Genomic DNA, 18,042 nt, shown 5'->3' with positions numbered 1-18,042 from the left:
TGTTAATACAAAAGCATCCCAAAGTGTTTGCTGCTTTGCTTTTCAGTAAGAATACCATTTTTACTGCCTGCTCATAATTGCATTAAACTGTAAAACATCTGGCAAGAGGAGAGGTCTGAAATCCAAGCCACTAGATGCTTAACTAAAGGAAAATACGCAGACATGGGAGAATTTTCCCTACCCAACCCTCTGGTGATTTGCTTGTTACATAGTTATTGTTTCCCACCCTGCCTCAAATTATGCAATTAATATCGACCAGGTGCTTGCTACATCTTTGCTTCTTCAACCTTCTTGGGCTATGGCCTGAATTCCACCAGGTCCACAGAACTGCTGGGAACTAACAGCGGTCCCCAAGTGGCCCTCGGCCCTGTTCCTTGGCAGGTGGGAGACCCAGCACTAACAGCAACTGTTTCCTTTTCTCCCAGGGTGACAGTAGGGGTTGCAGTCCAAGTTAAGTCCCCTTTACCCTTAATGACTAGAAAAAAATTTACTTTTTTTTGGTCTCACGAATGACTCTAAAAAAACCAAAGGTGAATGAATACTTGTTACTTAGCTGGTGTCTTCTCAGAAATGTCTACCTTAGCACAGGAATCTTCCTTCTATGTCATAACTGGTTTAACTTGCAATTATTTAAACGTGACCCTTCTCTAAGCCCATTTCCTGAGCTGTTCAAATAGATCATTTTATAAAAATTTATTTCACTTTCAAAAATCAAGATGGATTTTTCACAACTACCTTCCTATATTCAGATTGTTTCCAGACAGCTGTCTGGCACCACTGTTTCCCTCAGTCACAAGTCCAAAAGATTAACTACCAGGATTCAGTATCTCAGATTCCTCTTGTATTTCAGATCAGGATCATAGCATTTTAGCACTGCAATTCAGCTGTGTCCTAGTTCTCTTTCCCTCTTATTTTGAAATGGGTTATTAGGCCCATCTCTTAGACAATAAGATAAATAATAGCTGTTGAGTTTATTGTATTTGAAGGTCATTTTTCACTCCACCTTCAGCAATGTCTGTTCACAGGCTGACCAACATCTGTTGTGTAAAAAGCGTAAATTCTTTATGGGGAAATACTTGAATCACTAGACAGAGGAACACCACTATGAAATACATTGCCATTAATTCCCTTCCCCACTTCCAAAGTTCACAATTTGCTGGGAGAGGTTTGTTAGAATGATGTATGTATTTAATTTAATCCAAATGGGAAATACAATAAGTTCCAAAGTGTTAAGCATACCATGGCCATTATTACCACATATTAGCTCTGATCCACAGTATGACCCCACATTTTCCCAATAATATAGGGATTTCTATTTCTCCACAGTTTATTATTTTTCTTCTTCCATCTTAATTCACACATGGCTGCATATATCTTCATTATACAACAAGAGGAATAGAACACCTTGGTTTCTGTCCTCCTGGCAGGCCCTATAACTGCTTTCAGATAGGCAGACACTGGAGATCAATGTAGGAAACAAGGTTCTATTACTGCTGCATAACTTTATCCCACAAGCCCCCAAGTTGCTTTTATCTCTTGAGCTGCTGGATAGTGACAAGACATTTAAGAACTTTGGCATCCTTTTATAACTAAAGCTAGGCAGATACAATTCATTAAGCCCCCTTGCACACTACATAAGCAGTAATATCCTAAGGCTTCTTTTACTATGGATGACCGTTCCAGCTTTCACACAGCAAGTACCTAAATATAAACCAAACCACAACCATTAGTTCCATGACTTTTTCACAACTGCCTGGTTCCAACTGATCCTCATTCTCATTACTAATGAAGTGCAGTCCATTTCTGGTTTGGATTAGCCAGGGTTCAGTTTCAAGACACCATTTCTCCTCACATTTTGTTCCATAAAGCAAAGCATCCATAAGTCAGACACGAGCATAGTGCCATAGTCATGTCTCACTATTCATTTTCAGGACTTAAATTTGAAACTCCAGGAATATCACTGCAGGACACAGACTTTTTTTTCCTGTCACTTTTGTCCCAGCACAGATCATTATCCAATATAATACCACCCATCCTTTGCAATCCCTACATGGGAGTTCATCCTATTTTAAGTATTATTCTCAGTCTTTATTTCTAGAAAAAAGATGTTATATATGGTAAAATTAATATATTTGATATGCAATCAATCTAACAACATATTCTTACTAAACTGCACTGTGAAGGGCAACACACTCATCTCACAGTTCAAGATCAGTTATTGCTTGGCAGCTCAAGCATAAAATACATCAATACATGGTGACATCACAGAAAACATCAGTAAACCTCAAAAGCATTTGTACAGGTAGCTCCTATACTCTAAAAAGCAACCCAAAAGAACTGACAGCAAATAGCAGATTTTAATGTGAACATCACTGCACATTGTGAAGGAAAAAGCATAGGTAGGATAACCAGTTGATTACATTTAACATGCTTCTTCCTAATGAATCTGGGATTAGATAAGAAACTAAGGCCCATCTTAAAGTTAACATGAAAATTAAAGATACTGGGCCATATTTTACTGAACAGCATAACAGAAACGCAAAATATTATTTCTTTGATCAACTTGCATAAATCCTTTAGATTCAGATTATCATAGTTTCCAAAATGAGCTTTAGAGCCCAGAGGGACTTTGATACACATCAGCTGCATCAGGATCTTGTGAAACATTTCTGGGGTGTGTTGAATGAAAAGCTTGGAACACTGATTGCCAGAATTCCAAGAGATACCTGATGGGGGTTTTGGCTCAGCAAGTACTGACAGAGGACACAGCAAGGTTAGCAGGCCATCTGGCAGTCCCTGAAAATATTCAAAGGAGATATGATATCCAGCCTTTTATGCTGATGGCAGAGGGGGACAGGAAAAGGAAATATTTACAAAAATTAAACCAAGATAGGCTCAGAAAAGAGTATTCACCTCATACCCAATGAAACTAATCAATAAATGTTGTCCCATGGACAAAATGCTGAACAGATTGAAAAAAACCAAAACCCTAAAGATGCTTTGGGAAAATATTACTGAAAGATAAATAAGATACGTAGCTGGAGAAGATTTTGACCTAAAAAGCACTGAAAGAGTCTTCAAGACCACTGAAGATACAGAAAATGCTCTGGGCTAAACAGTTCCATGCTTGCAGGGATAAACACAATTACCACTCCCTTCATATGCACAGCCAGGACACGACTCAGTGACATCTTCCTTTCCTGGGGAATGGATCCAGTTGAAAGGCAGCCAGCACAAGGAAAGAACAGCCTCCACACAAATACAGGACTTTCCTCTGCTCAATTCTGAGGGGATCTGAAGGCACAGCATTTCAAACCCACAGTGCCCCATACAACCAGAAACTTGCTGTGCCAGAGGGAACTCAGATAACATTATTCTGGCCTGTTCCTATGATGACATAATATAGTAATTGAAAAAGATGCAATTTCATCCATTTCCTCCATTGTAACTCTTGTACAGTGACTTAATTTGAATTTATGGAGACCTGATTTGGCACACTTGGCCCAGACACAGGGCTGTTCACTGAGAAGGTGAAAATCTCTGTAGGGAGCTCTGAAAACTCTACATAATTAATCTTTTAACCAATATATTCTCTTTGAGATAATATTACTGTCTCAGTAAGTTTCAAGTAAAAAACTTCTAAGATTTTAACATTCTGAGACTCAAGCTGTAACTCTCACATACCACAAGAATCTGGTCATTTTCCTCTGAAAACAAGCAAAAGAATCAAAACTTTACCTTTTTCATTCTACATCTTGAATCTACCCAGAAACATTTTTATAACAGACAATTAGTAGCTTTTTTAATATGAAAAATATTTTTTTATTTCAAAGTTGTGTTTCATGTTAACTTCTTTCCTAAAATTTCATTCAAAGTTACTACTAATCAGAGGGGTTTTTTTTGCTATTTATAGGATTTCCTTTTCTACTAGCAGTCACATATCTCTAAATAAAACAAGCTATAGTAAAGATGGATGATTACAATCAAATTTACCAAAGAATTAGAACATTATTGAAATGATTTGGTTTAATATGTGTCTTAGTCACATTGATTTACTGATGAACCCTTGTTTTAATGTAAAACACAGAGCCACAAATAAAAATCACTACACTGAAACCCATACAGATATGCCCAACTGTAGGCAGCATCACAATCCCCCCCGCCCAAGGGTTTGAATCCCTGTCCATCTGTACTTTAAACCACAGCTCTGTTTTCAGCCACTCCATCACTCCTCCACATGGGAGAAATGAGAAGTGTCAAGAGCTACTGAACACAGAGTTTTCACAGTTGATCAGCACATCACTACTCAAAACAGATGTTCTTATAATCACACTACACTGAAAAAACATCAATAGATTCAATAGCCTCCATTTCATACTCTTTTGTGCTGTTCTCATGTTGGACACAGCTCTTAGATATCTACAATTTAAGTGTTTGATTTCTTACAAGAAATATATCGAGCAAGCCACAGCATTTCCAAGGAAAACAGAATCTTAACAGTTTACACAGTCAAAGAGTTAGATAACCTCATAATTTATGCAAACAGGTTAGATTATTCACGAGAATTGGAGTGCAGGAACAAGACTCAAAAATATCACAGATCACATCTACTCTAAGACCTCTGAAGGCACCAAGTTACTATATTTTTCCTATGCCTTCCCATTCCTCATTACTGTAACAATCATATATGTACACACCTTTCATCCTATGGGAAACAGTTCCTTTTCAGTATGTATCTAGAACAGAAGAAATACCACTGGAGGAAAAAGTTCCAGTACATTGCAGGCTAATATTCCTAAAGAGGATGGTGACAGGGAAGTCTGAGCTCTGAACTCCAATCACTCAAAACACTTCAAGACCTTGAGAGCCTCAGAAAGAAAAGTTAAATTACTATCTGCTGTGACACTACTGCCTCACCATCAGCTTCATGTCTGGTAACACAAATTTTCCCTATTTTATATCAGAAATCAAACAGCACCTCAGACACCATTATTTTTCACAAGAAAGTCCTGCCTGCATTTCCATCCCTTCCATTCAGCCATTTCTCTAAAAGAGGAAAAAAAACTCCCCAAAACTAAAATAACTAAAGAATCTCCAAGCAATCTTGAATCCCTTCAGCATTGCAGACACTAGCCAACTGGTTTCCCTTGAAGTTAAAACAGACAAAGGCAGCAAAACCCCTCAAAAAAATCACCAAAGAACCCTACAGACTATCAAAGTGGTACCGAAGGCAGCATTGTCTCTGACCCATTGAGCAGCAGCACCATTTAGAACATGCCTAAGGAGCTGATGACCAACTTTTCCTCTACTTTCACAGGGTGATACCTGTGGAATTGGCTGTCTCTGGCATCCTACTTTCCTACAGAGGCTCCTGCAGGAACATTTGTTATGAGCTCATTTTGCGTGTACTGGTCATAAAAAACAGCAGACATTTCAAAAAGGAGGAAGAATGATTTAGGGAGAATGTATTTCATCAAGGACAGTGTTTGAGGCAGAGAGCATTAAGCAGATACCAAAATACTGCTTGGGTCTCAGCTGGGGAAAGGGGGAAGTGTCACATTTAATCCGGCAGCAAGGTCAGCACTGTGGAGAGCAGCTGGCCCATGGATCCTGTTGTGGGACAGCCTGCCAGTCCTCCTCTTGCACACTCCCTTTAGCTCCAACATCCATCACAGAACACAAGCATCAGCAGAGTCTGTTGCTGTTCTGTGCCCTGCCCTGTGCACTGCTGTCAGCACTGACACGTCACAGTGCTGCATTTATTTTATGAGCAGTCCATGGGAATATCATTAGCAGCCTCATAGCTCAGTGGAGGGAAAACCACCAGGATTTTAGGAAACAAGACACAGAGCAGCATCCCAAGCAATTACTCTAGGTGACAATTCTCAGGTTGTGACAGTCAGGTGACACAGTGCAGTGCCAGACGAAGGATGAGCAACAACTGCAAGTGAACCGAGTTCGACACTTCAGTGGCCAAGACTGCAGCAGAGATGGCACTAATTGGACATGGAAGGACAGCTCACTGCTTGGGAAACATGCCACAATATAACACTACCTGGTTGTCAGATGGAGGTTGGCATACTTATAATTTAAGTATAATGCTACTTATAATGTTTAAAATATTAGAATAAGAATTCCTTATCCTAGCGAGCAGAAAAAAAAACCTCTTTGACTGACAGATTTGGTCCAGCCTTCTAAACTTCAGCAACAGTTCTACTGTGTCAAAAAAAGAAAACACGATGGTAACAGACAACAGTTGCACACACTGTTCCAGCTCCACTCAGAGGAATTTGGAGCAGCTCTGCTTGTGTTTGACCAAAATAAACCAGAAAAATCAACACTGAACTTGGTGTATCTTGCAGCATCAATTCAATCTCTATTAAAGTTCTCAAACTCTGGCTATCTCAAGAATCACACGTTCTTTGGGATTCAGTTTATTCTATAATAAACCCAAGCAGTCTAACAAGCAGCTCGGTATTACCCATAATTTCTCCGTTAAAATTTAAAAGCTAAAATTTCCAATTTAAATTATGATTAGAAACTAGTATTTTTCTATGAAAAAAATTTCAGATAATATCTTCATCTCAAATAGCGTAGAAACATGGGAAAATAAAGTGGGAAAGAAAAAGAGAACAACTTGCAAACATGACTGATAAAAGGCAAGTGCTCTCGCCTGCTGTTTTTCTGCCTCTCCAAACTGTCACCCATCTCCCTCACAGGGAAAAAGAACCCTGCAGAAAAATAACAATTTTTACTGTATTTTTCAGAACATGACAGAATAATATTTATTTCACAGTATTACAACCAAAATCAGCAGTGACTACCACCAGCAGAAACATCTGAATTCACAATAAGGACAGATTCTTTCTCCCTTCTGTTCCTACTTTTAGGAGACCTCCAACAGTCGAGATGGATTGAATTTCTGGGTGCAGTTTAGTTGGTACCCATTTAGAAATAAATTTACCAATTTGTTCTCAATACTGCTGCCAGATTTCCTTCTTTTTGGCACAACATGCCAACGTGATTTAAACAGGATCCAGGTTGTGGATCTTGCCATTTCATCTACTGCCACCCTTAAACCCTTTGTTCCTTCCATTGCTTGACGTTCTTCTTGCTCCCCCCTGTGTGTTACTGTGCACTGAGACAAACCCTGCAGCCTAAGCGCTGTTCAGGGACTGGGGGTTGAAGGACAACCATTGCAACCCTGGGACTGCTCACTGAACTCACAGCAGGCAGCAAGACTGCTGTCAGAGAGGGTAAAAACCATAATAACAAGACACAACTCACTAAGCTTCATAAATTGAAAAAAATAACACCAAGATTTTACAGTGGGTCTAGGTAAAAGTCCTTTCTGCCCACTTTCCCTTCGAGAGCCAACTGCTTTGATGTAACTGACGCAGCAGTTTTCTTAAAAAACAAAGAAAAGTGCTTTCAAATGAATACTTGTGTGGCAAAATGGATTTTTAAACTGCCCTCTAAGTCATGTTGCTTGACCAATAATTAGATAAATATGGAAGAGAGACATTAAAGATTCATGTTATGTATTTTAACAAATACCATCCTGTCAGAGGTGCTGGCAATGTACATCCAAAGAAATCTGGCAGAAAACACAGGAATACTACATTGCAACTGGTTCTTTATCCTGATCTGCTTAACGTTCCAATAAAGAATAAAACATTTCTTCCCCAAGTCAGGAAAAAAATAAAAAAACAAAATCGGGGTTACACTTTTTTCCTCTATGATGTTTAAATGGAAGGAAACTTGAATTGCTGAAAAGACTTTTAATTCTCAATCAAATTGTACTCTTCATCCCCCTACTCTCCACAGAAAGAGCTGCGGCACTAAAATTTAAGACATTAGTGCCAGGCAGGTGATGAGTACAGTGGTATGAAACCTGCAGCATCAAATTGTGAGTAATTGTTTAAAACCAGCAAAAGAGTCCCACACAAACTGTACAATTAACAGCACAGTCCACACCCATGTAAGTTTTTGTTTGAGCAGAAGAAACAGTCTCAATACAAAGTTCTTTATGCTACACATCTAAGGTCCACTGTAGGAAAGCAGTCTGCTCCTCCTGACAGTGCAATTCAGGATCAGCTGTGCTTGATAACCACCAAGTGATGATCAACTTTGGTTTAAAAAAATAACTGCACCAAGAACCCAATTTGTGTAAATGCATTCATTTCATACAGCCAGTCGTTTGCTGGTAAGAGGTTAGTGCACTCACACCGTGCTTCCTACTTTCCTTACCTGATACTTACCAGTCTCGGCAATAACCACCACAGAAATGAGTTTTATGAATGAAATAATACTGTGTAAAACAGATGTATAAGTAAAACAAATACCCAGTAAATTAATTAAAGATTTTACCATCTTGGCTGCACCAAATTTAAAAAATTTTCCAACTTCCGTCAAAATGATTTGCCTTGAAAACAAACAAAAACCAAACAAAATTCCATTGTTCAGTGTCAGGGTCACAGGTTAACAAGGTTTGCTTGAGTCAAAATATTTACTCACCTACTTACAGTCAATGGCACAGATAACTACTCACCACTTACCATTTTCCTATAGAGACATCCTGGGTGACACTACCTGTAGGATGCTGCAATAAAGTTACTGAATATTTAACATTTTCAATGTATTAAGTTTCTGAAATTTATTTTCATTTTTTTCCCTTTGTACAAACCTGTCACATTTTGCCCAAACCAAAAGGTGCTGAACATTTAAAAAAGCAATTCATTTCTTTTTGCATAGGACAAGATTATATTCAACTTTTACCTCATTGTACAGCACACATTGACCTCCACATTTTTTTTGTGTGACTGAATTCACCTTTTTTCCCTGTTGTTTATAGGTTCTATGCATATTCCCATAATTATTTTCAAGTATTCTTGAATAGTGATTGCAAATTTTTATTTCAACAGTAAGAAATGTTATAAAATATTTTAAAATAGTTGTAACTGCATGTAATGTGCCTCATGGGCTGCCCAAAAACCCACTAGTAATTCGTACCTTGGCAGAGATTGTCATACGCAAAAGAAGAAAATCCTATTAAAAATTCACGTTATTTGTTCTTCTTCAAAAAATGTTTCACATTTATGTTCTTTTGTATTTTGTCTGAATAACTACTACAGTAAATATTTCTGCTACACTACATTGAATACTTGGGCCACCCAGTGTAGTATTTTTGCACATCTACAGAGCGATAGTAAGGCAGGTTTGGAACTTGGCTACAGTCTCCATTAAAACTAAAAGAATAAACACACTGGAAGTCAGAACAAAATTCTTTATTGCTATTTCAGAAGAAAAGTGCAATTCCTAACTTTAATTCTCAATTGAACATTAGACTATTCATGCTTTATAATTCCTCAGAGAACAAACAGAGAAAGATATTTTTTTCCCCTGGACATTTCTATATTCTTGTAAACTAGCCAAAAGCCTCAACTAGTTTCCCGCTTTTCCTAAACTTAAGCAACTATAAGCACTCATAATTGCACAGTTAACCACACATTTTAATTACTCAGCCATGGTGGTGTGCAGCAACAAACACCTCAGTAAAATGTCTATCACTAACTTTCACAGTTTTCCACAGGAAAGTGCTCAGGATCAGCCCACTGCACTGCTGCCTTCACCAGCTCCTCCTGCTCTGGTCTAGTCTGGTCTCTCCCGTCCTTCCACAGCCCACAAAGTGAGAGAAAGTAGCTCCATCTTCTCCTAAAAAGCAACACTAACAAGGCCAGGGTGTGTTTTATTGCCTTCCCTTGATCATGTAATTCCCAACACCTGCTTCTCCCTCTGAGGTCCCCACGGCCTTCATGCCCCCTTCCCGACCAACTGTCCCTCAGGAGCATTACTTATTATATAAATTATACACATAATTATTATATATTTATTATACAAAATCTTGTCTCTGCCACCTCCCAACATTTGCAGCAGGTATTTTTAGGAAAAGCAGTCACCAGCTGTGCCTTTTCAAAGTAGCAATGGTACCCTGTTGCTCCACACCTTCATCGTAGGTCAGGTGTGGGAATTTAAGACTCATCATCTCTCTCAGCCCACCTTTCGCTAACCAGGACCCACCTCCCAGTTATTTCTGCCCCCTTTGTAAAGTCAGGATAATATTTTAATCATCCCCACAGCTAAAGCGTCCACGTAATCCCCTCCCTCGGGGCAGGAAGGGCCCCGCTCGCCCCACACTCCCTTCACAGCACCGATCCGCCATCGCGGCGCCTCACGAGGGTGCCGCCACAAGATGGCGCCAGCTGGACCACCCCAAAATGGCGCTGGTGGGGTAGCCACAAGATGGCGCCAGCTGGACCACCCCAAAATGGCGCCGGTGGGGCGGCCACAAGATGGCGCCAGCGGGGCCACCCCAAAATTGTGGCAGCAGGGTAGCGGTGAGGGGACAGGGAGTAGGGGTCCAGGCCTGGTGCCACTCTCAACCTATCCGGAAATTTAGGAAAATCACCTTTCATAAAACATTCCCCAACACCATGCCTGAGAGATTGAGGCTTTTTTTTTTTTTTTTTCCCCGGTCTCCCAGCTTTGAGAGCTGAGCAGTTCACTCCGGGAAGACCAGGACTGCTCTCCATTTCCATCTGAATAAATGATAACTGTGCCTCTGATAATAAATATCCCTCAACAAAGCTTCTGTATAACCAGGTAAAAAAATGTTATAGTAAACAGTGAAGAAAAGTCATAAGATTAGTCTTTTCCCATGAAGTCAATGCAAAGAGAAGTTAGGAAAATGTAGACTACTGTTAAATGAAGACCACAAGTTAATCTAAGCACCAAGGATGCTGATGCTTTACTTCCTTGGAAGTCTGCTATGTAACAAAGAGGGAGAAAAGAACAGGCATTTGGGTTTTTTAAACACCATTTTGGCTACAAGATAAACTCTTTTAGTGGGAAGAGAGCACTCTATCTGTGAACCGCAGGGGAATTGTAACCATGGCAGTAACACAGTTCTGTTCTCCTGTACCAGAGCACATCAATCGCCTTTTGAAAGCACTAAAAAAACCATCAAGGCAAGTCTTCCTCGCTGAAATGGCTGGACCAGCCTGGGGTGGTAGACAACACGTTGACAGTACAGTATTAATCTTAACGCCGAGGGAAAAGGACAGATGGACTTGCTTTTCCCCTGAAAAATAAGTGTGAGGTTGCACTGGGCAGCTTAAGAGAAAGGTAAAGGCAACAGAGATGAGGGAAGAAAAGGAAGCAAGATTGACAAGGTAATTTACTATCTATTCTTTGTGTTTCACGAAACACACGTCATAACTCTCTAATAAAGCTTTCAATGTTTCCCAGATGCTCTCAGATAGAATCCTGGCACAAAGTGATTTTTATGCACGGCTGCATTATTTTCTCTTCATCTGCTGTATATTAAGGACAAACTGGAACGTGCTCTAACAAAGTTCCGACCTACTCTCCTAGGCATAGATGAAACAAAACAAAGTAACACTTTGCAACATTAATAGCCCTGAAGAGAAAAAAAAAAGTAACAGAGCAATACTGAAAACATTCAGTTCATTTCTCCCCGGATTCGGCAGATTTTTCTTCAGGCTGAGCTACCATTTCCTGCAGCACACCACGTTCTGGTTTGATCTTTCCATTTTCAGTCCTACCAGGACCGATAGTTTTGCTCAGCGTGTGGATGGGAGATGAAAAAGGAGGAAAACTGGACTGTGTACTTTGACAGATGGCATCTTCCCTCCAGAGCCAGGGCCCGAACCAGGGCTCCCATGCTGTGGATTGGGGCGTTTGGGTGCCAGGACTTACCATCTCTCAGACAGCCTGAACAAGGACAAACTGTTTCAGCCACTTGTGTCCTTGAAAATGCCCATGTTTTGTTTGTTACAGGCAACCAAGAAAAAGATTGCCTCGGCTTGGGAGTCACCCAAATCGGGCAGATGGAATCATGTCACTTTGCTTACAGAGTTATTCGCATCCTCTCTCAGATTAAGCTCCTCTTTCTTTTAACCACAGACTCCAAAGTTGTGTTCTTCAACAGATTTGTCTCACAGGGTTAGACCCATTCAGTGAGCTTTTTGTTAACACTTTGTCCAGCTCTTCTGGGACATATTTCTTTCATAAGTCAATATTTCTTTAGTAAAAATACTGGTTTCTAACCATAAATCTAAAAGCTATATCAAAGGAATATAACAATGTCATTTTGTTTTGGTAAGATCACATTACTCCAGGGAGATTTGTCTGCAGAAGAGGTAGGACGTGTGATGTGTGCAAATTCAACAGTTCTGCATCCAATTTCATTTTCCAAAAGACAGCAAAAATTAGTATCCCAAATAGTTTCTAATTTGAAAGCATATTTGCTGAGTTAAAAACTGTGTTTACACTGCAGAACAAAAGATGCAACATATTTCATGTGTCTGATTCATTTCAGGAAAAGATCACAAATACAAGAAGACTGAATGCAACATGCAGAGGACAAGCCCCAAAAGCCTGCACTGTTCACTAAAGGATGCTGTAATATTTCCCCAAAGGCACAGGAAATTCGTAGCACAGTGACCTGGCTTTTTACAGGTACTGTCACAGAGCCAATGGACACTAAGGTTTTTGTGTGCAAATTTTTCTATGAGTATTTCAGCTGCAGGAATATTTGAGCACCTCAGTAAACAGAGGGACACTAGACAAGCACCTCCTGATACTGAGCCAGCTACTAGTGAAGCAAGTGAAATGGAGAAGTAACAGCAAGATGATGTCTTTAACACTTTAGATCATTCTACAGGCATGAGTCTCAGATTCTGCTATTCCTATAACCTGCTAAAGGTCATATTTAAGAAACTAAAACCTATGGCACATTTTATTAGGAGTCTTCCAGCATGTTCTGGGCAGAAGATACCACTTGGAATTGATGTAAGTCTCAGGGAAGACAGCCCCTTAAAAAAAAAATAAAATTCAAACCACAACTGTAACACTTTAAAGGGGAAAAAAAAATACTCTGAGTAGAGCCAAGTTTTAAAATTTTCAGTGTTCATCCCTGATCAGAGAGAAAGAGGCTCTCATTGAAAGTGGCAGTATTTCTACAAAGATCAGAACTAGAAGCTGCAGTGACTTCAAATACTCTACCTGCAAAGAACGTTTTCATTTTTTGCTTTATTGTTTGCAATTATGAAATTAGTTAGAAAAAAATTATTAAGCATTCAATTATGAAGTTCTGTTTGGAAATAATCATGCATTATAGCCCTTCTGATTGTATAATTATTGACTAAATGTTAATGTATTTAGTTAGATATGTCAACAAAAGTTCAACAAAAAATTGTTGAGAATATAAGGCTTTCCATACCCTATTGATTGTCACCAAATACATACAGAGCTGTAACTTTGCTACAACTTAAGCTTTAACATTTGTTACAGCAAGTTTAACTTCTTGATTAAATTTCAGATGGGTGCATTGCAATTTCTCTCTCTCCCGGCTTTTTCACTGATAGATCTTGGAATCTTTGTGGAGATAAAACCTTGTTTTTAAAACCAAACCACCTACTGGGATTTGTTCTTAAGTACCTGCCTTCTGCCAGCCAGCAGGTCACACTTCAGACGTGGCTGTGATCTCATTAAACACCACTGCAGTGCCTCACTTCACGCAGGAGAGCACTGAAGGGATAAACACGACAGAAATCTGTTTTAAAAATCATGGTTTCTTTTAACTATTGATGGATATTTCAGAAAGTATCCATCAATAGTTAATATTAATTGCAAGTCCCTGCTGTACATGCTACTACTGTTGATAAATTGTTACCTTAATCTAACTAATGATTAAAGTGTCCATACAGGTTTTCCTCGCTGCAGTTACTTTGCTTTCACCTCATGCCACGACTTGCACATAACACTTTAAAGGCAGGGTCTGGCCGTACTATCTGCTGGGAGTCACTGCAGAGCTGCAGTAATGAAGACCAGCATTGCTGCAGTGTCTGAAAACATCAATGTAGTTGAGATAGGCCCAAAATAAACCCCTCAGCTGAGTAAGTTTGAACGGGACAAATGGCACAAATACGTATTAGTGGTTGGGAAGGCAGAAGCAGCAAGGGATTTGGCTGGGGAGAAAGTAGATAAACCTGGAAATAAGCTCCAAGACAAAAGGGATGATGATCTATTTCAATCATGGAATGAACAAACTGGAAATACTTCAAACACAGAGCAGAGGGGGGTGTTACCAAGCCCTGGTTCTGAAATTTGTGGCTCAGTACATGTCTGTCACTTGAGTTTAATACAGGTAACAAACACATAATCAGCAGTTAGTCTGTTCTCCTCCCTCAGCATAAGGGAACCTCAGCATGGTAACCTTCAGCTAGGGAAAGGTCACTAAAAATTTCCTGCAGAAAGCACTTTTAGTTCCCTTGGAGCCTAATAATACATTTTATTTTGCATTTGGAGAACCTGACTGAAGCTCCAGTGCCATTTAGCATCTTCTTTCACAGGCAAGTGATTGCCCTGTGCAATTAAGCACCTGCAATACAGAGCCTGGTGAGAGTCCCTTCATTGCCAAATGTCTCTTTCACTGAGAAAACAACATGGTGAAAGGTGAAAAACAGAAGACTTTCTTTGCTCAGAAGTGATCTCCAATTCTTTCTTTTCTGTTTTTGCGGTTAGCAGCCTTTACTTTCACAGCTTGTTACTGCCGTGAACGAAATATAGACAAATGTCTCAATAAAAATACTACTTTCCTAATTAGTGATACAAATTATTTAACATTGTAATCTGCAACATAGTTGCTCTAAATTCTACTGGAAACCTTCAGAGAGGAGAGAAATTCTACTGGAAAGTTTCATAGGGGAGGGAACTAGGATCCAGTTCAGACACAGACAGAAAGAGCTATAAGCCATAAATTTCTACACATACCTGAAACTCTCTCTCAAAGTTCATCAGTAAAAATACGTGTTATTTCTGCAAAAAGTGGAGGTAAAGTCTTGTCTTTTGTCCCAAATCAAAAATTGAGTTTCCACAACTTTTCTTAAGCTTGCAATTTTAATGAGATAGTTTGAAAAAGATGATTAACATGGAGGACTACTTCTCTCATTATAATAACCTTTCCAATTCTTTCAGAATAAATTTTGTTGAACACCTTTCCTGTGATTTGCTTCATTATCTTTTCATTTAAATCATCTTTGATGACACACCATTTAATTAGGTTTATTGTGCAGGTACTGATGGTTAAACTTGTGCATTCAGCACATGCACTTCCATTTGACTAACGTAATAAATCTTATTCATGCCAATGTCACCATCCATTACAAAAATTAACAAGGCATCATCCAGTTAAACTAAGTTTGCAAAATGTTGTTTATGAAGAAATTTTCTTTCACACCATTATAGGATCCCTTACTGACGACTTTCTTGGTGTTCTGTGATCCAAGTCATAAATAAAGATTTACTTGTCAACATAAACTGTAAAATGTTACCTTCCAGGGAGTTAGCCAGTATTCTCCCCCAGTCATAAATACGATTCCCTTTGTTGTAGTATTATTAATGTTGCATTTTTTCCTGTTATGAGATTTTACAGCCAAGAAAAGAAAGAAAATTGCCTAGTAGTTAATACCAAACATTTTATACACACACAAAGAAAATCTCATGTAATAACTTACAAATTTACTTTGGCCTGCAGCAAGAGGCATATATTCATATCCTTAAATTTGCAGATAAATATGTATTCCTGTGCACAAAATTTTTATTGTCAAAATATATCGTTCAGTAGCTGAAAAAAAAAACTCAGCAGGATATCTCAGAAAGAATTCTGGCTGCAATGATTAAGGGTCCTACAAAATTCCCTCTGTGCTTCTATTACTGTTTTTAACAGGTTTTTTTCATATAAAACAAGATTTGTAGGAAAAAGTAATACACTTTCCTAGATCAGCTGATGTAATTGGGAAAAAAGACAAGCTTTTAGCCGGTGAGCCCCTCTCTCAGTCTGATTCTGATGGGGCTGCCTTTACTGCAAACCAACAAATGCGTGAATACCAGCATCAGGAATCATCAGTCACTGAAAGCCTGTGGTCAATTTAGCTAAGACTAAACTAATTAGAGTTGAAGCAACACTTTCCTCACCAGTCACTGATTGAGTGGAGATCTGCTCTGTTACCTGGCATTGAAAATCCTTGACGAGTTTTCTCAGACCGTGGTAGTGAATGATTTGTGCACCATTACATTAACACAAAGCCTGCTGATGGACCCTGTTCTAGGACTCTTTGAGAGATGGCACAAATCAGATAATAGTGAAAAAAACATGACAGCATAAATCCCCACCTTGGTTGTCATCCCAACTTAAGCGCAGTGATGGTTACACTGGAAGCATCCTTGCTGGATTCCCTAAAGTTTCCCCCAGGAAAAGGAGTTGCTGTGCCCCTCTCACAGTAGAGTGAAGTCGAGATTTATGAGATGGCTCAGATGATTTCCCAGAAATAATGAATCACTAATCATTAGTTTAAATCATTTTAGCCATAGTATCTCTTTTCCAGAAAAATGCTTCCATTACTGGTCTATGCTTCTATAAAATAACTTTGCTTTCAGCCTTCTTTTTTCTTATATAAGCTGCTTCACATGACAATAAAAAATTAAATTACCAGGACCACAGCAAAAAAGAATAACCCTGTTCATGGTGAATCTCTTCTCTGTGAATTCAGGACTGTTTTATGAAGGACTGTCAGGCAAATGCTCTTAGGCTCAGAAACACATGGCTCACATAAGAACAAAACCAGACATAGAATAAGATCTTTTAAACTCCTACAGAACATCTGAGGAAAAACAAGTGAGAACAGCTAAGGGCTCAACGTTCCTTCAGAATAACAAAGCTACTTCGTAGGCCAAGCTCGCTGCAATGCTGCAAAAATGCTGAGGGATCAGATGTTTGAAACCAAAGCCCACAGTGAACAGCCATGCCTGGTTATGCACTCACCCTTCCTGCCTGAAAAAGGCCAAAAAAAAATTTTTATTCCAACTAGAAACCTCACGAAAACTTTGAGAACTGTTCTTCCCTGGCTTTCAGGCTTTGTGACAGTAGCCACGAATGCAGCACTGGGGCATCAGCAAATGAGAAGGTCCGGGTGGTGGTTTGAAGGCAGGTTTGAAAGAGGGTGTCAGTCACAGACAGTGACAATAAAGCTGGAGCAGCTCCAAATGGAGACAGAAACAGCCACCACTACACCCAAAAGTCATAGGGAGACTTCAGAAAAGAAGCAATGATGGTAAGAGCAGAACAAATAGATGAGCAGGGCATTAAATACATAAAATTGTCAATGGTACTACTTCCAAAGTGCTCTATTTTATACATTCAGTTACCTGAATAAATCTGTGGTTAAAGTATTTAAATATGTATTTAAAATAAAGAGAAAAGATGCTTTGTAATCACACCCTATTTTTCTCTTTCGCTTTGCTGCTCTGCCAGTAGTTTGATCTACAAAGTCCATACATGTACATGCAGCAAAAATTGTCATTAAAACTCGTGCATTTTTAACATGGTAGATTTTATAATGAAAAACTTAACAGTAACAGATACATGAAAAAAGAATAAGAATTGTCTGAGATGTTGAATTTCATAGTTCATGACTTTTCAGCACTTCATTATGCAAATCATGTCATCTTAACACAGCTTTCTCAATGGAATATGTCTTTCTGCTATTAAATTAATTTTCTATGTCTGCTTCTTTTGCGTTCTCTTTGTACTCCCTGTTCTCAACATAAAACATTAAAATGTAGGGTCAAAACCAGAATTCAATGTATATAGACTTAAAAAGTCCAGTGCCCAGAGAAAGAAGGAAAAGTAACATGCAGTGTAAAGTTTATGTCCCATGTAAACCAGCAACTATTATCTGTGCTCAGGAAAGTTCTCAAGGACAAAAACACAACTTGTATTTTTGTTTTAACCTCTGCATTTTACTGCAGGTTGAGGAAAGATAAAAATCTCTTGTGCTGTGGTAAAAATAAACATTTTGGGGCTATATTTTATAGATGGAAATAAAATGGCTAACCTTAAGGTTTTTAGTTTTTTTCCCTTTCATCTAGATTTCAACCCAGTGCTATTCTCCCTCAGGG

General features: G+C 39.0%; 1 protein-coding gene across 10 annotated transcripts in view; it reads right to left on the bottom strand.

Annotated features, from left to right (window-relative positions):
• Positions 1–10,252, bottom strand: part of LOC113954467 (bifunctional heparan sulfate N-deacetylase/N-sulfotransferase 3-like) — a 213,435-nt gene extending 203,183 nt beyond the window's left edge. For 8 of the 10 annotated variants that reach the window (XR_003530205.1, XR_003530206.1, XR_003530213.1 and 5 more), the window contains exon 1: positions 9,575–10,252. The gene's annotated coding sequence lies outside the window, so the exon portion shown is untranslated. The remainder of the gene's footprint in view (positions 1–9,574) is intronic. The other 2 variants (XR_003530207.1, XR_003530209.1) reach the window with 2 other exon arrangements.
• Positions 10,253–18,042: the final 7,790 nt, after the last annotated feature.

The sequence above is a fragment of the Corapipo altera genome, unplaced genomic scaffold (genome assembly GCF_003945725.1).
Source record: "Corapipo altera isolate COAL_440 unplaced genomic scaffold, ASM394572v1 255, whole genome shotgun sequence".
NCBI lineage: Eukaryota > Metazoa > Chordata > Aves > Passeriformes > Pipridae > Corapipo > Corapipo altera.
This window is presented reverse-complemented; position numbering and strand designations above follow the sequence as displayed.